We start from the raw sequence: 24,551 nt of genomic DNA, 5'->3' as shown, positions 1-24,551 counted from the left end.
AGGTTATCAAATTGTAGCAGGGTGCTTAATGATTTTGTAATAACTGAGAGCAAAGTGTAGGAGAAATTTTTGAAGATAAAAACAAGAAAGGCACCTGGGGTGGATGGGATCTATCCAGTTATATTAAAGGAGGCGGCAAAGCAACTAAGCAAATCCTTAGCCATAATTATGAGAGCATACTTGGACTCAGGGTAGGTCCCCATGGACTGGAGATGTGCAAATGTATCCCCAATTCACAAAGGGGGGGGTCGAAGGATGACACGAGTAATTACAGACCAGTTAGTTTAACTTCTGTTCCGGGTAAAATAATGGAGTCACTGGTTAAAGATGCATTGCAGGATCATCTAGACAAGACTGCAGCAATAATTCAGACATAGCATGGTTTTGTTAAGGGAAAGTCTTGTTTGGCAAATTTGATAGGATATTATGATGTGGTTACAAAGGAACTGGTTACAAAAAAATAATTTTGTTATCATATATTTGGATTTCAGGAAAGCTTTTGACACTGTTGTGCTTTGAAGACTATTGTAAAAATTGGAGCAGAATGGTATTAAGGGTAAGTTGCTACAATAGATAAAAGGATGGTTGAGTGGGAGAAGACAGAGGGTGGTAATCACTGGGTGCTGCTCTTCGTGGACTAATGTTATTAGTGGAGTCCCACAGGGTTCGGTGTTGGGTCCTCTGTTGTTTTGTATATTTATCAATGATATTGATGAAGGTATATCAGGCTTAGTGTCGAAGTTTGCAGATGATACAAAGGTTGGCAGGGTTGTTAATGACAGTAATGGCAGTGTGCTACTGCAACAGGATCTAGATAATTTGGGCAGATGGGCTAAGAAGTGGCAACTGAAGTTTAACCTTGACAAATGCAAAGTACTGCATATGGGTAGAAGTAACCCCAGAGAAATGTACCAACTGTGTGGTACTACACTTAAGGTGGTAGAAAATGAAAAAGACCTGGGAGTAATTGTGCAGTCAGATATGAAGTTTTCTGACCAATGCAGACAGGCTGCCAGGACAGGTCATGGGGTTTTGTCAGTGATATATAGGAATTTTGCTAGCAGGGAAAAGGTGGTGATTGTTCCTCTGTATAAGGCATTGGTCAGGCCACGCCTTGAGTACTGCGTACAGGTCTGGAGGCCTCATTTTAGGAAGGATGTAGATTTGCTTGAACGTGTACAGAGAAGGGCAACAAGATTTGTGAGGGGAATGAAGGGATCCTCTTACCAAAAGAGGCTTAAGTTCTGCAAATTGCAGTGGCTGGAGACTAGGCATCTGCGCTGTGATCTGATTGAGGTGTATAAGGCCTTGAATTGGTTGAGCACGCCGAATTCTGATGGGATCCTTCCACTTGTTCAGATTACGAACCTAAGGGGACATAAATTCAAATTAAGAAAAGACAGATGTAGAATAGATGTGCAGAAATTTGCCTTTAGCCAGCGGGTGGTTAATTGCTAGAACAAACTTCCATCTGTCGTTGTGGAAATTGATAGGTTAAATAAATTTAAGGAGGAACTGGACAGGCATTTGGAGGGAATGGTGTGGGTTTTTTTTTTTTTTTTGGCTGATGGCGCATAAGCTTTCACACTTGCTTTCTTGCCTCACATGCCACTGCTACTGATGTCTGCTGAATATGAAGGCTGGGGCCATACCTGGAAATCTTTCTCATGTTCCACGAACCAGTCTCGAACAATCCAGGTGGTGTTGCATGGTGCATTATCCTGCTGAAAGATGGGACCGCCAGGGGAGAATACCATTGCCATGAAAGGGTGTACCTGGTCAGCAATGGTGTTTAGGTAGGTGGTAGACATCAGAGTGCCCAGCACGTGAATGACTGGACCCAGGATATCCCAGCAGAACATCGCGCAAAGCGTAGCACCGCCACCACTGGCTAGATTTTGTCCCACGGTGCATTCTGGCGCAATAACTTAGTCAGCTAAACGACACACACACGTGCAAAGCTGTCAACATGGCACAACAGGAAATGTGATTCATTGGACCAGATGACCTTCCAATCACTGAAGGTCTGGTTTTGATGCTCGGGTGCCCATTGTAGGCACTGTTGCCGGTGAACCGTGGTTAGCATGAGCACTTGGAGTGGCCTGCGGTTATGCAGCCCCATTTTCAGCAGGGTTCGATGTACTGTGTGTTGTGACATACCATCCAGGTGAGCCTTCGCCCACCTCGAGCATCGATGAGCCATGGTTGTCCAATACCTCACATGTGGTTTGTGAGTTTTCCCACGTTAGTACCTGCCACTTTCAGTAGGTACTAACCACAGCTGACCGTGAGCATCCCACCAGCCTTGCTGTTTCGGATATACTCTGATCCAGTCGTCTGGTTATTACTATTTGGCCTTTGTCAAACTCGCTTAAGTCCGCTGCCTTTTCCTTATGAAAATCAAGAGTAACACTGATTAATGGAGCTCAGTATTAGAGCTCCATTAATAGAATATAGAATATAGTACAGAATATAGGCAAATGATATGAATAAGATACATTCTTCCCAATGGCAGGACTCGTGGAATGGACATACTAAAAAAATTACATCAGATAAAGCCTGTAATAAAACCATGGCAGTCCAGGCTGCACAGGAATCACAAAGAGGAAGTTTAAGCATAGCTCAACGTGCATATTGTTACACAATTTTAACCATTAGACACGTTCTTATCAAGTTTCTGCATTTTATGTGTGCCCAACATTTATGTATTAATGACTTTAGCTGTCTGAACATCAGTATACTTAGTCAGATTTTATTTGACCATAATAATGTTTCAGAAATGTTTACCTTTCTAAAAACTATAAATATATTCTGCCATATATAATTTCGATTTTTACATTTTATAAGTATTACTCATATTTTTATTGATATTCACTGCTTTTGTTTTTATATTTTTTGATGTGGTCATCAATGATCTATTTTTAGGTCATCCATGACATTTTACTGTGTTAAATGTAAAACTGGTTCATCATGGCCTAGGTTGCCAACAATGTGACATAACACACCAAATCATCATCATCAAACACCCTTGGAGGTAGTTAATTACAGCAAGTAACTCAATGACTAAAGGAAAACTTCCTGTAATGCAGTCTAAACATCTAATCTAATCTGAATTTATAACAGTGAAAATTCAGCCCTTATTCATTTTACTTCTGAGAGGTTGATTTTATCTCTTAGAGCCTTATACACTCCAGTCCAATCTCTTCTAAAGTGCCTAGTAACCAGGCACATTGTAGCCCTCTTTGGAACTTCTCAGATAGTGCAATGTCGTTTTTTTTTTTTTTTTTTTTTTTACTTTTTTTTTAAGGGGTTGTCTCCATAACTGAGCACAGTAATCCAAATTTGTTCTTACAATTGTCTTATATAGTGGAATTATGACTTTTCTATAGGAAAGTAAAAATCAGAGTAGCAGTGTGTTATAGACCTAATTATTCTAATGAGTACAATGAACAACCGTACAGACAAATGGTTCATTATGACAAGTGTTTCACAACTAATTTTTTTCTTATTTTGATTTCTTTTTACCTTATGGGTTTCTTGGGCTTTATCACTTCTAGAGAGTTGTATTTCTTGTTGATATATTGGTCCTGAAAGGTCTGCAGAAGCTCAAACTCATTCCTAAGTTCCAGTACATACTGCTTTTTCTTCTCTTCAGTAATCTCAAAAACCTTCATATTATTCACTCAAATCAGTTTTTCCTTTCTTTTCTTACATCTTTGTCAAGTGTGCATCTTACCATTCTGTGATCACTTCCAACATATACCTTGTTCAGGACGGTAACATCATTCATGATATATCTTCTGTTAGTGACAATAAAGTTAATTTCATTAATTGTTAATCCATTTGGGCTCTTCCATCTTCACTCTTTGTTCACCCTTTTCTTGGAAAAAAGTGTTCATTACTGATATTCCTCAAGATTCTGGAAATTCCACATAAGTCTTTCACCTCTTAAATTTCTTTCACCAATTCCAAAATTTCCTATAGTTTCCATTTCTGTACTGTTTTGTCACTTTCCAACCTTAGCATTGAAGTCCCCCATAATGATGGTATAGGGAGTTTTCTGTTAATCCGAAGTCTCAGTTTAAGTGTTCATTTCTACAACCTCTTCATCATCATTGCTCTATGTTGTTGCATATATCCTTTTAATATATGCATCTTTATAACCTTGAGTTTGTGCTGTGCCTCTTCGAAATCTTGAATAGTAGTCTTAACACCCTTGGTGATTTACTTTTGAATTTCAAAATGTTGTTTGTAATATCTTTATGGACCAGAAAGCCAACTGCACCTTCACTATTTTCACTGCTTCCATTGGTGTACAGTAGAATTCGACTTGATAAACTTGTGATTCCTTTCTTTTTCTTGTTTGAGCCAAATTTATGACATTTCAATTCACATTTTCTAAATCCTTTTCCAGTGCTAATATGCTATCTTTATCGATGTGGGATCTTAAATTATAACAGATCAAGTTCAGTTTCTGTGCATTGAAGCCTGGTCATACTCTAAATTCTTTGTACCCTCTGCATCCACTCTGATCCTTTCACTGCAATAAGAGGGAGAGTGAAAGCTGCTGAGGTGTATTTGTTTCATCGTGTTGTCATATTTAATAAAGCGCTGGAGAGTTCGGTCTTTTCCACTTCATGCTGATCAGGCATCGTGAACTCTACACATTCAGTGCCACCAAAGTGACATATAAGAGGGCTTACCATTGAGAAGGTGTGCATGGATGGATTTTAGGGACGCAGGCCAACCGGACTTCTACTAAATTTTCAAAAATAGAAAGATATTGGATCCATCAGTGTTTTTAACAGTGTCTGGTGACACAGAATTCCTGTTCCCCTCTAAGCTCCATAGGTAGGGATAGAGATGGGAAAAAAGTTTAATCAATTGCTTTGGCAAGAGACCAGAATACTTGACTACCATTTGGATAAGAAACACGTTTTCTATCCTTAGACTGTTCAAAATCTATTTTGGACCAATTAATGACTGCATTACAATTGTTTTTAGCTTTGGTGTATGCAGAAAACGAACCTGGAGATTTGGATACAAGCCAATTACAATATGCAACATTCTTATCTTGAACAACCTTACCTTGATTTCCCAATAAATATTGGGAAATCAAGGAGTGTGGAATAAAGGATTTCATCTCTACAGGAATAATTTCACTGACACGATTTGAGCTAACATTAGCATTGGTAGAGACATGTAATGCAAGAAGGCAAGCTTATAAGGCATCAGCCAAAAAAACCTTCCCATTTCGCCCATCCATTTATTCCATAAGTTTGTCTAGTTCTGCCTTGAATTTATTTAAGCTATCAACTTCCACAACAACAGATGAAAGTCTGGCTGAAGAAAAATTTCCACACATCTATTCAACAACTGTCTTTCCTCAATTTCAGTTTATGCATCCTTAGGTTTGTAATCTGAGCAAGAGGAAGAATCCCATCAGCGTTGAGCCTGTTCAGTCCATTCAAGGCCAATCCATTCGTATGCAGTACTCAAGGTGTGGCCTGACCATTGCCTTAAACAAAGGGATAATCACCTCCTTATCCCTGCTCGCAAAATTCCTGTACATCATTTACAAAACCCCATGCTTTACTCTTGCAGCCTGTCTGCACTGTTCAGAAAACTTCATATCTGACTGCACGCTAACCCTCGGGTCTCTTTCATTCTCCACTACCCTGAGTGTAACACCACCCTTTTGGTACATTTCTCCGGCATTACTGCTACCCATATACACTACATTGCATTTGTCAATGTTAAACTTCAGTTGGCACATTCTCAGCCCATCTTCCCAACAGGGTCTTTTCCAGATCCAGTATGCTGCTGCAACAGGATCTGGATCTTTTCCAGACCCTCCCAACCTTTGTATCATCTGAAAACTTGGAAATACTTTCATCAATATCACTGATAAATATACAGAACAACAATGGGCCCAACACTGAACTTGGTTGATACAACTAATAACATTAGTCCACGAAGAGCAGTCCATTGATTACCACTCTTCTCCTGCTCAACCATCCTTTTATCCATTGTAGGAACTTTCCCTTAATACCATACTGCTCCAATTTGAACAGTAGTCTTCCATGTGCAACAGTGTCAAAAGCTTTCCTGAAATCCAAGTATATGATTTCAAAATTATTTTTTGCATCCATTTCCTTTGTGACCACATCATAATATCCTATCAAATTTGCCAGACAAGACTTTCCCTTAACAAACCCATGCTGTGTCTGGATTATTGCTGCAGTCTTGTCTAGATGATCCTGCAATGCATCTTTAACCAGTGACTCCATTATTTTACCCGGAACAGAAGTTAAACTGACTGGTCTGTAATTACTCGTGTCATCCTTCGATCCCCCTTTGTGAATTAGGGATACATTTGCACATCTCCAGTCCATGGGGACCTACCCTGAGTCCAAGTATGCTCTCATAATTATGGCTAAGGGTTTGCTTAGTTGCTTTGCCGCCTCCTTTAATATAACTGTATAGATCCCATCCACCCCCAGGTGCCTTTCTTATGTTTAACTTCAACAATTTCTCCTTCACTTTGCTCTCAGTTAGAGTTTGATAAACATCTGGCCCTCTCCTCCTTGAATAATTCCTCATGTGTGAATGTAGATGCAAAATACTCATTTAGTTTGGCAGCTATCAGATCTACAGTCAAACAATTGATATCAACTGGTGTTTTGGAGTTTATATAAGTTAAGAAGTCTTTGCTGTTTTTCTTTGCATCCATTGCCAAAGATTTCTCATAATCTGCCTTCGCTTGCCTAACCTCCTTTGTGACTTGATTACAGACTAGCTTATATACCATATAATACACACATCAATCTGTATCGCCTGATTTATATGTATCCCATTAATTTTTCTTCTCTGTCACAAGTTTCATTAGTTCATCTGACATCCATCTGGGCCTAAACCTAGAACAGTATTTCTTAGTTGGAACAAAAAGCCTAGTAGTTTCCAAGATTACTTCCTTCATTGCTTCCCATTAAAATTTGCTGTTGGTCCCATCATTAGTTGGTCCCACTGCATAGAACTTACAAAAGCTCTAAGACAACTGTAGTCACCTTTACAAAAGAAAAACCCTTCCCTTTACTCGATGGTAGTTACATCTTTAAGTAAATCCCACAGTACACTGTGATGACTTCCACCTTGTGGTTCCTTTATCTGTAAATACTTAATGCATGAATAATCACTGTTGATAATCAGATCAAGAGTGTTACTCCCTCTGGTTGCCTCTCTAACATGCTGCTGTAGAAAACGATCATCCAATAAATCCACGAAAGCATTGCTAGTGTGCAAGTGACTGAGCCACAAGTTCCAGTTAATATCTGTGAAGTTAAAATCACCCATTATAAGACACCGATTTACTGGACCACTCTATTTCTCTGTATAATTGTTCATTGTACTCATCAGAGTCATTAGGCCATTTCCCAGTGCATAATATCACACCAAACTGACTCAACATTGCACTCTTGTTCTTGTTAAGTGGATGCACTTCCTTAGATTTTGTTTTTTAACTAACAGCAAGCTCCTCCTCCCTCCCTGTCCTATCTATCCTTTCTGTACATATTGTACTCCCCAAATTCTGATACTCCCTTCCTTATATATAGGCACATTATAGCTATAGCAGCTTATGTGCCATTAAGCCTCCATAACAACAACAACAACAACCTTCCTTATATCTGCATGACACTACGTATCTGATTTTGATGTCTTGACCAGCACTTCAAATTCATTAAATTTATTTACTGTAATCCTAGCAGTGGTGTACATGCACCTGTTCTTACTCTTAGTTGCTCTAACACAGCCCATGTATTTATTTGTTTCATGACTCTCAGCCGTTCCTGAAATTCCCAGCAAGTTGCTTTCCGGGCTCATTCCAATAGAAACAGTGTAAGAAACATTTCCACCTCTGCCTGTGGCTATTGTTAATCCTTTAGTCCATGAATCTACCCAAGCTAGCAGTTTTCTGACCCATTTAACACTACCTCGCTACCATCAGCAAATATTCTTGCACCCATTTCTATTTAAGTGTATTCCATCCCTGTAGAAGCAGTCTCTCCTGTTAAGAAGCACATACCACGCTTAAAAAAAATTCTACCTCATGAACCTTGCACAATCTCTCCAGGGCCGAATTTATTGACAAGGCTCTCATCATATACTCCCTCCTATCGTGTCTGGGCAGAATTGCAGACACTTTCAAATTTAACCCTAACTCACAACTTTTTTTCAACATTGACCTGTACTTGTTAAGTAAATCTGCAGATCTCCTACACTTAATGTCATTATTGCCAACATGTACAACTATATCACCTTTTGTGCCTTTAAAAGATATCTGTTCTACAACGTCATCAACTTTTGTCCCTCGGAAACATACCTTGGTCGTATTCCACCTATCCTTTTTGTACTGTTATCCATAATTATGAGAGCGTCCTTGGACTCAGCGGAGGTACCCATGGACTGGAGATGTGCAAATGTGACCCCAATCCATAAAGGAGGATCAAAGGGAGACACAGGTAATTACAGACCTGTTAGTTTGACTTCTCTTCCTGGGAAATTAATGGAGGCACTGGTTAAATTAGCATTTCAGGATCATCTAGATAAGACTTCAGTTATAGCTCGGACACAGCATGGGTTTGTTAAGAGGAAGTCTTGTCCGACCAATTTGATTGGATACTGTGATGTAGCCGCAAAGAATAATTTTGATATCATATATTTGGATCTTAGAAAGGTTTTTGGTACTGTTCCACATGGAAGACTGCTGCACAGATTGGAGCAGTGTGGCATTGGAGGCAAATTGCTGCTATGGATAAAGGGATGGTTGAGTGGGAGAAGACAGAGTGGTAATCAGGAGACACTGCTCTTCGTGGACTGTTATTAGTGGAGTCCTCCTGAGTTCAGTGTTGGATCCTTTGGTGTTATCTGTATTCATTAATGATATTCATGATGGATTATCAGGTTTAATGTCTAAGTTTGCCGACGATACAAAGGTCAGTAGGGTTGTTAATGACACTAATAACAATACTCTGCTGCAACAGGATCTAGAAAGGTTCAGCAGATGGGCTGAGAGGTGGCAACTGAAGTTTAACATTGACAAATGTAAAGTACTGCATATGGGAAGCAGTAACCCCAGAGTAACGTATCAACTGTGAGGTACTACACTGACAATGGTAGAGAGTGAAAAGGACCTGCGGATAATTGTGTAGGCAAATATGAAGTTTTCTGAGAAGACAGAGAGTGGTAATCAAGAGACACTGCTATTCGTGGACTAACGTTATTAGTGGAGTCTCCCAGGGTTCAGTGTTGGATCCTTTGTTGTTATCTGTATTCATTAATGATATTCATGACAGAATATCAGGTTTAATGTCCAAGTTTGCAGACGATACATACATCAGCAGGGTTGTTAATGACACTAATGACAGTACTCTGCTGCAAAAGGATCTAGAAAGGTTGAGCAGATGGGCTGAGAGGTGGCAACTGACAGTGGTAGAGAGTGAAAAGGACCTGCGGATAATTGTGTAGGCAGATATGAAGTTTTCTGAGCAGTGCAGACGGTCTGCAAGAGTAGCTCATGGTGTCTTGCGAATGGTATACAGGAATTCTGCTAGCAGGGATAAGGGGGTGATTATCCCCTTGTATAAGGCAATGGTCAGGCCCACACCTTGAGTACTGTATATATGTCTGGAGGCCTCATTTTAAGAAGGTTGTAGAGCCTTTGGAATTAGTAAGGGCAACAAGATTGACAATGGAAAAATGGGTTGCTCTTACAAAGAAAGGCTTAAGTTTTGCAAATTACAGTGTCTGGAGATTAGGCACCTGCAAGGGATCTGATTGTGGTGTATAAAACCTTGAATGGTTTGAGCATGCTCAATGCTGATGGGATTCTTCCCCTTGGTCAGAATAATCGCCTGAAAGAGCATAAATTCAAATTGAGGAAAGACAGTTGTAGATTAGGTGGTTGATTGCTGGAATAAACTTCCATCTGTCATTGTTGAAATTGATAGCTTAAATAGATTCAAGGCAGAACTAGACAAACATTTGGAGTGAGTGGATGGGTGAAACTAGAAGGGTGGGTTTTCTTTTTTGGCTGATGCTATATCATATCATGTGCATATGCTAATGCTAAATGCACAATATATTTCCCATTTTCCTGACAATTGAGTCACCGACAATAACTACCTCCTGAGGGACCAACGCATTCAGCCCTGAAGATTGCCACTTTGTTGCCTTGTGTACAAGAGTGAGTTCTGGTGTTGTGTTGGTAGCTAGCGCTTGACGAAGGCCCTCCTATTTTAATTCCTTCCAGGGCATCTGCCCAACTCTTGTAGACACCCATCAGAACACTCTTTTTCTTTACATTCTCTGCACCTAGCACACACAAAGACATCCTCCCTTGGTAGATCATGTCCTGTTCGAGAAAGGTCTGCAAACATATCACATTTTACTTCATTTTTGTAGACTGTGATGCATTGGAGAATTTCCCCCGTTGGTTCTCCCCTGAACCACAGCACTTTCACTACTTTGTTCGTGTTGCTTTGCTGCTCTAGTCTGGGGCATGATTTCCATTCAAATGCAGTTTAATTAACAATAAAAATTAATAAAATTTATAAATTTAATTGATTAATTGCCTATACTGAGCTAAAAGATTTCTAATGTGGTGCTACATATTATGCTATCTAGTTTTACGTTATACCTTACACTATCAAGTTAGAGATATACGTTACGCTATTCCGTATCGATCTACAACAATGGGGGCAAGTTTCAAATGGTACAAGTTTTACCGATACTAAGTAATAATCCATAAAATCTCTATCTAAATTCAAAATAAACTAAGTATCATAACAAGGAATATAAAGCTGTATCTAGAAAATAAATTAATATGCCAAAGTCAATAAAACAGTAAAAATTTAAGAAAAACATCTCTATTAGCTGGAGCTGTAAATACTTCACCTGCACGGAGATCATTCCATTTTGCATTCTTGTAATGCCAAACAACACGAGGTTGAGCATGGTCACGAGAGAAAGGCTCCATTGGAGAAGAGACCATCACCAAGTTGTGATCTGAGATGTCTGGAAGAGCACTCACCTCTGCTCTGTACTTAGAAATGTACTTGATTGTTAGGAAATCAAGCCTGTTGGCTGTGTGGTTTGGATTGTCTGTTATTCTGGTAGGTAAATGAATTGTAAAAAGCCAAGAGAGGAAGACAGAGTTCCAAGTGATTATAGTGAAGTTGGTAGAATGACACAGGCAGTAGATGAATTTGACAGAATGTGGTAGAGAGATTTTGTGTAGTGAAGATTGAAAAGAGGAGATTTTCTCTGACAGGGATTTATTAGAGTATTTGCATGAATATCACCTGTGAAGTGAAAGGAATTGTACAGTGATTAATTAGGACACCTGAAATGTGCAGTAGTTGAATCAACCAATAATTGGGATTCTGTTCAGAAAAATTGTTTGTTTTCTTACTATCGAATACATCATGAATTGTTTGACAATTCATGATGTATTCAGTAGTGAGAAAAGGTGGCAAGGACATGTTATATGAAGTAATGAAATTTTTGGCTATGGGGCAACACTATACTCAGTTCCTTGACATAAACGTTGTCTTAACAGTGGCCTCCTGCAGTCACTATCTGGCAGAGTAGAGGCCATGAGATTATACACCAGCAATTTGTAAGTGGCCAAAAGTTACAAATAGTTATGGTTGCATGGACTATTTAGTGGCCGACCTGCGAACACCATTTTTGAGCTGTGCCCTCAAAATGTAAGCAAGATTTGATCTCATCATGATGCCCATTATAACTTTAAGAGACATCAATCATATTGTATGATGGAAGAGATGGGGGAGGAGGGGGGTTGCTGCAGCTTTGTTCTCCAGACTAAATATGGGTATTGCCACTTCAAACCTCCAATAAGCAAAATGATGATATTACACTGTTGATGAGAGTCGCTACCACCTAGTATTGCCTGGTAACGTAGAGGGGCAGCATTTTTTCAGTGTGGTGTGGATGCTTCAACCCTCTATCATAGGTTTGCTCCTGGGTGTTCACCACCAGTATGCTGTATTTCAAACCTTGTTACATGGGGTTTATACCCAGGATTACTAACAGCACCATAGTGAATTGCATGCAGAGGGTTTGGCTGTCACAGATCAAACGGACTTTACTGAAATTTGGTTCACTTGACTTTGAGTGTCACTTATCAGTTCCATCAGTGTTTTCATCTCCCAGGTAGCAAGCCAGCTTGACATAACAGCTTGACCTAACTGAGAGAATGTCTGTCAGCCTCAAGGACTCTTTACAGGCTTATCTCAAAGAGAGGTTTCAGAAGAATCCATGCAGAATTCATATACTGAAAAAGTGATTGAAAATGAATTTTTTTCTATTGGAGGAAAAATTTGAGCATGTTCTTCACAACATCACACTCCAATTGCAACACACTACTTATAAATATGGAGGGCACACTGAACATGTGGCAAGTATTTCCCAACACTTTTAAATATAGATAAAGTACTAATTTCTGTTTCTAAACATTTTAAGATCTTCAGAGGAATAAAATATTGTGATGAATAAAAAATCATCCCATATAAATATGCCTGATTTTGTTCTTAGTAATCTTAGCACAGCCCATGTAATTTGCTTGTCCCTGAAGACTCCCAGCAGGTCTTGTTACCTTGCATTTTTAGAAATGCTGTACGTCCTAAAGAAGGAGTGCAAAAATCACTTTCACCTGTGATTACAGATGCTGTTAGTCTGTGTATACCCCTCCCCCAAACTAGCAGTTTTCATGACCTGCCTAACTCTGCCTCGATAGCATCAGCAAAGGTCTTGTACCATTTCTATTTAAGTGTATCAAATTCCTGTACAATTCTCTCTACTCCCTCCTCCTCTTCTAAAAAAAATTATCTCAACTCCCCCCCTCCAAAACACAGACCATGATGAGCAAAATTCTACGCCACAAGCAGGCTCTAATCACATCCTTTTATCATATGTGAGCAGAACAACACATTTTCAAATTTCATCCTAACTTGCAAAGGTTTCTCAACATTTGCTGCACTTTTTAAATAATTCTTCAGATCTCCTATGCTTAATATCTTTAGTAATGGCAAACTATGCAAGACAGCAAGCTTATATAGTATTAGCCCAAAAAAAATTAAAAAAACCTGCACAGTTAACCCATCCATACCCTCCCAGAATTTGACTAGTTCTTCCTTGAATTTATTCTACGCATCCACTTCCACAAGAACAGATAAAAGCCTGTAACAACAATCAACCACCTGCTGGCTGAAGGCAAACTTCCTCACATCTATGCTGCAACCATTCTTTCTAAACTTGAATTTATGCACCTTCATATTTGTCGTCTCAGCAAGTGGAAAAATGGCATTAAAATTCAGAGTACTCAATCCATTCAAGGCTTTAAACACCTCAATCAAACCACCCCAAATCTTGAGATGCTACAATTTGCAGAAGTGAATCCTTTCTAGATACAAGCACCATTTTGATTGAAGGGCAATCAGACTTCACCAGTCTGATTGCCCTTCTCTGAACCCATTCAAGCAGATCTACATCACTTCCTAAAGTGATGCCTCCAGACCTTTATAAAGTACTCAAGATGCAATCTAGCCATGGTCTTATACAAATGTATAATCACCTCGTTATCCTTGCTAGTAAAGTTTCTGAATATCATTGACAAACCCCTTGAGCTGTCTTGGCAGCATGTCTGCACTGCTGAGAATTTCATGTCTGACTGCACAATTACCACAGGTCTTTTTTATTCTCCACTACCCTTATTGTAGTATCACACAGTTGATAAGCTACTCTGGAGTTGCTGCCACCCATATGCAGTAACTTGCCTTTGTCAAGGTTAAACTTCAACTATCATTTCTCAGCTCGTTGACCCAATTTTCCTAGATTTTGTTGCTGTAGCTCACTCTGATGACTGTCATTAACCACTCTGCCAATTTTTCTATCAACTGCAAACTTAGACATTAATCAGTATCATTGATAAATATTGAATAAAACAGTGGGCCCAGCACTGAACCCTGGTGAACTCCCCTGATAAAATTGGTCGAAGAAGAGCAGTGCCCGTTGATAACTACGCCCTGTCTTCTTCCACTTAACGTCGCTTTATCCGTGGCAATAACTTGCCCTTAATGCCACATTGCTTCAGTTTGTACAGCAGTCTTTTTTGTGCAACAGTATCAAAAGCCTTCCTGAAATCCAGGTATATGATGTCAAAATTATTTTTTTGCATCCAGTTCCATGGTCACTGCATCATAGTAACCTATCATACTGGTTAGACAAAATATTGACAATTATAGTGCTGGAATTGCACTTTCCTTTCCAAATGATCCTGCATTACTTATTTAACCATTGATTCCATTATTTTCCCTGGAAAAGATGCTAAGCTAAGAGTTCTGTAATTACTCATGTCACCTTTTGATCCCCCCTTTAAATTTATGAACCCCCATTAATCCAAGGATGCTCTCCTAATTATGACAGAGGGTTTGCTTACCTCCTTTGCTTTCTTTATTAATATAATTCGATAGATTCCATCCACCTCAGGTACCCTTTTTATGTCCAACAATTTCATCTGCACTTTCATTTATCACAGTCATTTAGCTCCACGTTAGTTTGATAAACTTCTGGCATCCTCTTCCCTAAAGAATTCCTCATGTCTGACTGTAGATGCAAAATACCTATTTAATTTGTCCACAACATGAGCAGGGTCATCAGTGGTTAACCCTAAGACATCAAGTGGCCCAATGCAATTCAACCATTTGTTTTACTGTTAATATAAGCATAGAAATCTTTGCTGTTTTTCTTTGCATTCTTTTTTGCAGACTTTTGTTGGTCCTTGATCCTGTCACAGACATTCTCTCAGATATGCCAAGCTGTGCTTGCTACCTAGGAGTCCAAAATGCTGATAGAACTGATATTCAGGTAACACTCAAGTTAAGTTGACCTATTTTTTGGACGAGATCCAATCTTCCTTACATTTCGAGGGTACAGGTCTACAACAGTGTTCACAGGATGGCTGCTAGTTAGTTCACCAAACTGAACCTATTGTTAACTTTCTAGGAGGCTTCTGGATCAGCTAATGTGTAATCTCGGGGCCTCTACTCTGCCAGATAGTGGCTGTTGGGGGAGCATGAGGTGCGTGCGTGCGCGCACAGAAGGGGGGGGAGTATTATCTAGGCCACATTATATCAAGTAGCTGAGTATATTCTTACCATGTGTATGCCATATTAAAAAATTTCATTACTTCATAGAGCAAGTCCTTACCACCTTTTCTTACTTCTGAATGTACCATAAATTTTGAAACTAATAGAACAAAATTATCTGCAAAAAGATCTAAACCTCCCAAGCACTTCCTCATTCATTTACAAATATACACTGTACTGCCACTTTATTAGGTACACGTACCTAGTAGCGTGTTGAGCCTCCTTTAGCCTTCAAAACAGCCTGAATTCGTCTAGGCGTGGATTGAACAAGATGCTGAAAACGTTGCACAGTAATGGAGTACCATGCAGACATAAGTGTGCCACGCAGTTCCTTGAGATTGGACGGAGGTATAGGCCTGCAGCAAACAGCCCTTTCCAGCTCATCCCAGAGATGTTCAATAGGATTGAGATCCGGGTCACTGCAGCAAAGAAAAGTCATTGTCATGTTCCTGGAACCATTTCATAGTAATTCGGGCTTTGTGCACCGGCACATTATCCTGCTGGAAGTAACCATCTGCCTGAGGATAAACTGTCAACATGAACGGATGCACTTGGTCAGCCATGATGTTTAAATACGATGTGGCATTCAGAAATGAATCTATGGGTATCAATGGACCCAACTGTGCCAAGAGAACATTCCCCACACCAAAACACTGCCCCCACCACCTTGCACAGTAGTCGTCAGACATGACTGGTCCACGGATTCATGTTGTTTTCATCAAATTCTGAGCCTTCCAAGCAACTGCTTTCCAATCCTCGATAGTCCAGTGCTGGTGTTGTGCCTACAGGAGGCGTGCTCTCTTGTTCTTCATTGATAACAAAGATACGCAATGTGGCCGTCGGCTGTTGTTAGCCCATTTGCGACAAAGTGTGACTAGTAGTCCGTTGCGATATTTTGTTCTGCACATAAGGATGTATTCTGATGTGATGTGCAACGTTGTGGCCCGTCTGTTTGCGTGCACAATTGTAGCCATCCTCCTCTAACCTCTCTCATCAACAAGCAATTTTCTTCCACAGGAGTGCCATTGAGAGGATGTTTTCTGTTCGTTGTACCATTCTCAATCATCATCATCATCATCATCAGCCATTTTCAATCCACTGCAGGATGAAGGCCTCTCCAGCAACTTTCCAGTTCCTTCTGTTTTGAGCACTGGCCATCCATTTACTACCCAAAAACTCATGAATTTCATCTATCCATCTCCGCCTTTGTCTTCCAGGTTTTCTTCTAGCTCCTCTTGGGTACCATTCTGTTATTTTCTTAGTCCATCTGTCATCATGTCTTCGAGCTATGTGTCCTGCCCAAGACCATTTTAGTTCTTTAGTTTTGATAAGAATGTCCTTTACTTGATTTTGCTGCCTAATCCATGTGTTTCTCTTCTTATCTAACAGTCTGGTTCCCAATATAATTCGTTCCATTCTTCGCTTGGTAGTTCTCAGCTTCTCTTCCATTCTTTTGGTGAGTGCCCAAGTTTCACTTCCATAAGTCATAGTGGGGAGTATACATTGGTTCATTATTTTACGTTTCAGACAAACTGGGATATTGCTCTACAGTATGTGACTATATTTCCTGAATGCTACCCCTCGACGTGGGCACCTGTACGTGGTGAGGGGACCTCCCAGTGATGCTGCTGGGTTTCCAGATTAGCATCACTGGGATCTAACGCCCATACCTTGGTTCCAGGGTTACATCTTTGGAATCCGGCGTGTGCAGCCGTGCGCCGCGACCCGTGGAAGCGGAAAGGGGGATCCTGGTGGTTGAGGGGCCCAGCCTTAATACACCACTTTGGCCCCTGCTTCGACAAGACGGGCGGTCCCGGACCGGCTCGACTGGGATCAATCGGCGGGTGGTTTTATACTGCTAGGGTCAACTGCGTTCCAATAAGTCTCCCTCCCTATGGTCCTGGGACGGGATAAAGATTTATTGGTAACGTGGGTATGGTGTTCTAAGCGAACTCGGCGTCCCATTCGTGTACGCAGTACCTGCTAGTTCACGAGTGGGCGCCCCCTCGTAGGGCTCCGTGGTGGGTGAGGTACTTAGGCATCAGACACTTTCTCTTTACTCATATGAGTAATTTAAATCCCCTTTCTTCTGGGGCCCCAACAAGGCTCCTACCTAATCGAGAAGATGAAAAAGAAAACACCTCTGCAAAAAGAGCCAGAACTGAGGATACACCAACACCATCAGTGACACCGCTCTTCCTCATTCTCCATTCCATCGGAGAACAGTCAATTGGAAAGATGTCACCCTTCTTTATCCAGAAAGGATTAGAAGGGTTGGCAGGTTCACCAAAATCCGTTAAACGACTGCGTTCTGGCGATCTTTTAGTTGAAGCTTCCAGCACAAAACAAGCTGAAAAATTCTTGAACTCTACATCCATAGGGGGAATACCTATCACCGTAACCCCCCACAAAACTCTGAATTCTTCACGTGGTGTTATATCAGAGTGGGACCTTCTTCATGTTTCTGAAGAAGAGATCTGCTCTGAATTGAAAGACCAAGGAGTGACAGCTGTGAAAAGAATATCGATACGAAAGGATGGGAATCTCGTCCCTACCCGAGTTCTTATCCTCACGTTCAATACCCCAAGGCCTCCAAGTTCCATCAAGGCAGGCTATCTAAACTGCCCAGTGAGGATTTACATCCCAAACCCACTGAGGTGTTTTAGATGCCAAAAATACGGCCACTCACAAACATCTTGTCGTGGTAACCCTGCCTGTGCTCGATGTGGTGTTAAAGACCACGAGAGCAAGGAATGTTCAGCTTCAAAACCGATTTGTATTAATTGCCAAGGAGAGCACCCCGCCTATTCTCGAGCATGCCAGCGGTGGAAGGATGAAAAAGAAATCCAAAAACTGAAAACAGAGCTGAATATCTCCTACCCAGAGGCCAGAAAACGTATCGAACCAATAAATAGCGGGAAACCTTCCTATGCTCAGAAGGTTTCTGCCAAGTGCACTATCGGTACTCAAACTGAGATGACTATACCACCGAAAGAGTCATTCACTCCGATTGCACGCTATTTATTAAATTCACAAAAGCCCACCAAAAAAACACAATCAGTTGCCACTCCTATATCCGTACCTCCTAGTGCTCCACCACTACCAAAACCAAGTGGTAAAAAAGAGCAAAAACGTTCTGAAGAGTCACCCGTAATACCAGAAACAATGGATGTAGAGAACAAGGAGGTACAGGATGAATCAGTCTTGGAACTCTTTGCGGAGGAAAAAATGGACACGGGACATCGTCCATTCTTCCCCAAAAAAGACAAAGCCAAGACTGATAAAAGTAAGCCCTCAGCACCTCGGAAGCCGCCTGATGGACCCACCAAGCCAAAATAATGGCTGAATTCCTACAATGGAATTGTCGTGGATTCCGGCGAAATACTGATGACATCAAGGCCCTCCTGCAAAAGCACGAGCCAGTTTGCTTTTGCTTGCAGGAGACTTATCTAAAGGCAAATGATGATCCCACCCTGCATAACATCACAATCTTTCGTAAGGATAGAATTGCGGATGGTCCTGCTCATGGAGGAGTGGCTATCCTTGTGGGTAATCAGAACCCAGTTCAGCCCTTGCTAATTACAACCAGCATAGAGGCTGTTGCAATTCGCATTTACAGTGGGATTTTTAATAACGGTCTGCTCTATTTATTTGCCACCTGGGACTGATATCTCCCAGGAAGACCTTGATGATCTTGTAACGCAGTTGCCTCCCCCTTTCTTACTTCTCGGGGATTTTAACGGACATAACACCCTGTGGGGTAGTGCTAACATCAACGGAAGGGGACGAGTCGTAGAGCGTATGCTCAATGACAATGACCTTTCCCTTCTAAATACTGGAACAAACACCTTCTTCCATATGCCTACCCGTACTTTTTCTGCCATTGATCTCTCTATCTGCTCCCCTTCTCTACTCCCTTCACTCACCTGGGAAGTGGAGGAGAATCCATACGGAAGTGATCACTTCCCTGTGATAACCTTGTTACACAGTGGGAGACCGTGTCTTCCTTTTAGGTTACCACGGTGGACGTTTGATCAGGCTGACTGGAATGCCTTCCAACATCAGGCAAATTTTGAACTCAGTACAGTCAGTCAGGAGCCTATCAATGACGCAGTAACGTACATCACAGAAATCATTGTCCACGCAGCTGCTAATGCTGTCCCAAAAACATCAGCCCGGTTTCCACCATTTCCCAAACCTTGGTGGAATTCACAATGCACGACAGCAAAAAAGGCTCAAAACAAAGCGTGGGGGATATTTCGCCGATATCCTACCACGAACAACCTTATAGCCTTTAAACGTGCACGAGCCAAAGCACGCTACATCCGTCGTCAGAGTCAAAAGGAATCGTGGATCCGTTTTACATCATCTATTAACCAGTCTACCAACTCTAAGGTAGTCTGGGATAAAATCCGGAAAATGAAGGGAAAATATACATCCCACCCTTCTTCAATCTTAGATTATAATGGATGCGCTGTTGCAGATCCAACTGCAATAGCCAATGCTCTTGGGGAAACATTCTCTAACATCTCCGCAACATCCTCGTACTCCCCAGAGTTCTTGGTCCTGAAACATAAACTGGAAAGAGAAGCACTTAATTTTAAGTCCAAGGGCCTCTATCCCTACAACGGGGATTTTACTATTCAGGAACTGAAAAGAGCCCTCGCTCTTTCCAAAGCAAGTGCTGTTGGACCAGATGGCATCCATTATGACATGATTAAACATCTTTCACCAAAATCTATGGATTGTCTGCTCCTTCTGTATAACAGAATCTTTACTGAAGGGCAGTTTCCGGATTCCTGGCGAAAGGCAATCGTTCTTGCCTTCCCTAAGCCAGGAAAGGATCCAAAAGTCACCACCAACTATCGTCCTATTGCTCTGACTAGCTGTCTGTGCAAAATCCTGGAGAGAATGGTTAATTCTCGTTTAATATGGTACTTAGAATCAAATGACCTTCTCTCCAACATACAGTGCGGCTTCCGAAGGAACCGGTCCACTTTGGACCATCTTATTAGATTGGAAGCATCCATCCGGGATGCTTTCCTAAAACGTGAACACTTGGTGTCGGTGTTCTTTGACATGGAGAAAGCGTATGACACAACTTGGAGATTTGGCATCTTAAAAGATCTGCATAGCCTTGGCCTTAGGGGGCAACTCCCCATTTTTATTAAAAACCTTTTAGCCAATCGATCTTTCCAAGTTCGTGTGGGATCCTCACTCTCTCGTTCCTTCAGCCAAGAGGAGGGAGTACCACAAGGATCAGTATTAAGTGTCACGCTTTTTGCCATCAAAGTGAATTCCATCACAGAACAACTTCCTCCAACTGTAAACTGTGCCCTCTATGTTGATGACTTTAGCATATTTTGTCAGTCATGCAACATGAGGGTTATTGAAAGACAACTGCAGAAAGCTATTGATCGCCTCAACTCCTGGGCTCTTGCTAATGGCTTCAGGTTCTCGCCGGAGAAGACCGTTTGCGTACACTTTTGTCGTAAGCGTAATCTTCATCCTGAACCTGAATTAAAGCTCGGACAAAATGTAATTCCAATAGCAGCGGACGCAAAATTCTTGGGACTCGTATTCGATAAAAAGCTGACCTTTCTGGATCACATCCGTCAACTCCGCACAAAGTGCACAAGAGGGCTAAATATTCTGCGCTCTCTTTCCTCAACATCTTGGGGTGCGGATCGATGCACCCTACTACGCATCTATCGTGCACTTGTACGATCCAGACTGGATTACGGGTCCCTGGTATACAATTCGGCCAGAGACAGTGTACTTCGTTGGCTCGATCCTGTCCATCATCTGGCTCTCCGTACCGCTATTGGAGCATATCGCACATCTCCTGTCCAGAGCTTATACGTCGAAGCAAACGAACCGCCATTATTGCTTCGACGTAAGCAGTTGTCTCTAAACTACGCTCTAAAACTGAAATCCCTGCCAGACCACCCTACGTGGCTAACCGTTTTTGAGCCACGATGGGAAAATTTGTACAACACCCGTAAGACTGCCAATCGTCCTTTTGGTATTCGTGTCCAAGAGCTACTCAAAGAACTTAATATAAAGGTAGACAGGGTTGCCCAAACACCAAAGCAACCCCTTCCACCCTGGCATGCTCATGTCCCGGCATGTGACTTGTCCCTTAGAAATTGGGGAAAGTCGGACACTCCATCGTCTGTCTACCTGCAGCTTTTTTCAGCACACAGAGCTGAACATTCTGACTTCGCGCCAGTCTACACAGACGGCTCGAAGGCGGAATCATATGTGGGATCTGCTGCTGTCTTTAGAGACAGCACTACATCGGAGCAGATTCCCTCTGAATGCAGCATATTTACTGCAGAGCTGCACGCTATAAAGTTAGCCTTGGATCACATTAGTGAATGCCAATACCATCGGTTCATTTTATATTCTGATTCTCTCAGTGTGTTACAGGCTTTAATATCTGTGAGATATAATGATCATCCAGTTCTGTCTAGCATTCAGCAGAAGATTAGCGTTCTCCATGAACGTGAATATGATATCCGCTTCTGCTGGATTCCGAGCCACATTGGGATTAGGGGAAATGATTTGGCTGACGCCGCAGCCAAATCAGCAATTCCCAATAATAACCAATGCCTGTTAGTCCCCTATACAGACTACAGGCAAATAATACACCAAAAGATACATTCCCAATGGCAGGATTCGTGGAATAGACAGACTGCGAATAAATTATATCATATAAAACCTGTAATTGAACCGTGGCAGTCTAGTCTGCGCGGGAATCGTAAGGAGGAAGTTGTTCTTGCCCGGACCCGCATAGGACACAGTCATTTAACTCATTCGTTTTTGCTGAGGGCTGATGACCCTCCTATGTGTGTGTGTCCTGTGGCACAATCTTAACAATCAGACACATTTTAGTTGACTGTACCAGTTTTAGAAATGCTCGTTTTACCGCTTTTAACCATCTGACTGAGCCGTATACACTCAGTCAGATTTTATCCGACAATGACCATGTGTCTGCTATTTTTAATTTCCTAAAATCAGTAAACCTTTTTAATCATATTTAAAAATCTTATTATTTTAAGATTTTCCATTGTTACTTATTTACTGATATTTGTCTGTTACAGTTTATACTTGTTTTTATAACCTGACGTAGTGACCTAATTCAGTAGGTCACTGAAACCTTTTTACTTTTTATGACAAGGTTTTGGCGCATTATAGCCATAGTTGCTGATGCGCCAATAAAACTCAACCAACCAACCAACCAACCTGAATGCTATCCATCCAAAATTTATTCTTCTCTTGACTTCCAGCCATTTATCATTATTACAGCTAATAACTTGTCCCAGATAAGTATATGACTCCACCTTTTCAATTACTGCTCCTTCAATCATTATTTCCCTTTCCGTGGCATACTTGTTCATCATTACTTTTGTTTTAGCCATATTCATCTTTAGTCCAGAATCCTTACTAACTGTGCATAACTGATTAAGATTTTCCTCTAATTCTTTGGGATCGTGGCTTATAACCACAATGTCATCTGCAAATCGTAAATGGTTTAGGTACTCTCCTTTCTGCGACCAGTCTATTCTTCTGAAAGCTTCCTCAAGGGCAGCAGTAAACAGCTTCGGAGATATTGTGTCTCCTTGTCGAACTCCTTTCTCGATTTTAAATTTGCTACTGTCTTTGTCTAGTCTAATAAAGGAGGTAGCACTCTCATATATTTTCTTCAAAATCATAATATATGGGGTATCTATGCCTTGTCTTTCCAGTGCCCGTAACATTGCCTTATGCTGTATGGAGTCAAATGCCTTTTCATAATCCACAAATGCCAGGCATAATGGTGTTTTATATTCATTTGCTTTCTCCATTAGCTGTAATATTACGTGAAGGTGATCCATAGTTGAGAATCCTGTCCTAAAGCCAGCTTGCTCTTTTGGTTGATTCTCATCAAGTATTCTTTCTAATCTGTTAGTAATGACCCTTGTGAACAACTTGTAGATGTGGGATAACAAGCTAATTGGTCTATAATTTCCAATTTCTGATTTATCTCCTTTCTTATGCAGCAAAACTATGATTGCATTATTCCACTGCTTAGGCGTCATGCCTTTTCTAATGCACTTTGTGAAGAGCCTTGCCAGTTTTTGTGTTATGTCTCTTCCTCCCAATTTTAACAACTCTACAGTAACTTCATCTTCCCCCGGGGCTTTCCGATTCTTCATTTTCTTCAATGCATGTTCTACCTCATCAGAAAGAATACCAGGTATGTTGTATGTGTTGCTACTTTGCAATCCATCTTCCCCACTGCTGGTATCATTCCCTCGCTCCTTGTATAATTCTCTATAGTAGTCTTCTGCTATTTGAATTATGCCTTCTCTGCTGTTTATAAGTACACCATCGCTATTCTTCAGTTTCAGTATCATTTGTCTTTCTGTATTACTGCTCAAGGCTGCTGATTTAAATCCTTTGTTTTCCCTTAATGCTTGTTCTAGTTTTCTTGTGCTAAATCTTCTTATGTCCTCTCTGAGTCTCTTTCTAATGGCTTTGCATAACTCAGTATACTCAGTTTTCTCCCTGTCAGTGCTTTTCTTGCTCTTCATTTGTCGTCTTCGGTTCATCATGACAAGTGTTTCTTGACTAATTTTTTCTTCTTTGGATTTCTGTTTCCCTATAGGTTTCTTGGGCTTTATCACTTTCAGAAAGTTGTAATATTCCTCGTCGATATCTTGGTCCTGAGCAGTCTGCAGAAGCCCAAACTTGTTCTTAAGTTCCAGTACATACTGCTTTTTCTCCTCCTCTGTTATCTCAAAGACCATTCTCAATACACCCTTGCAACTGTGGTGCTTGAAAAGTTCAGGAGAACTGCCATTTCAGAGATGCTTTGTCCAGCACATCTTGCACCTACTACCATGCCACGTTAAAAGTCCGTTAGATCACTCCTTTTCTCCATTCTTGCTACGGTTTGCATGCTAAACTGATACTAGAAAGGTTGTTCGGCTTCATTTATATCCACAACTGTGGTCATGTGACTTGCAACGTTGTGGGACAAACCATTTGTGTGCACAGCAGGGGTGCACCTAATAAAGTGGCAGCACAGTGTACGTTGTCACGGTTCTAATCTCAGTGATGTCCATTTACACTTACAGTATACCAAACCCCATGAACTTTTTCTAACAGAATCCCAGTTATTGGTTGATTCAACTACTGCTCATCTCAGTTGTCCGAATTATTTGCTGTATGAGTTCTTTTGCTTCAAATGTGGTACTTGTGCATATGTCCATTTTGATATTCCCTGTCAGAGACCTAGTAATTTAGAATCTACTCTTTTCAATCTTCTCTGACTGA

At 41.0% G+C, this 24,551-nt stretch overlaps 1 protein-coding gene across 5 annotated transcripts in view; it reads left to right on the top strand.

Moving 5' to 3' along the window:
- The window catches only part of Sply (Sphingosine-1-phosphate lyase), a 485,520-nt gene that overhangs the window by 373,306 nt on the left and 87,663 nt on the right, over window positions 1-24,551 (top strand). The gene's annotated exons all lie outside the window — the stretch shown is intronic.

This window comes from Mastigoproctus giganteus, chromosome 8 (genome assembly GCF_048544385.1).
Source record: "Mastigoproctus giganteus isolate SK-2022 chromosome 8, ASM4854438v1, whole genome shotgun sequence".
NCBI lineage: Eukaryota > Metazoa > Arthropoda > Arachnida > Uropygi > Thelyphonidae > Mastigoproctus > Mastigoproctus giganteus.
Note: the sequence above shows the minus strand (reverse complement) of the source record. Positions and strands in the feature narration are given on the sequence as shown.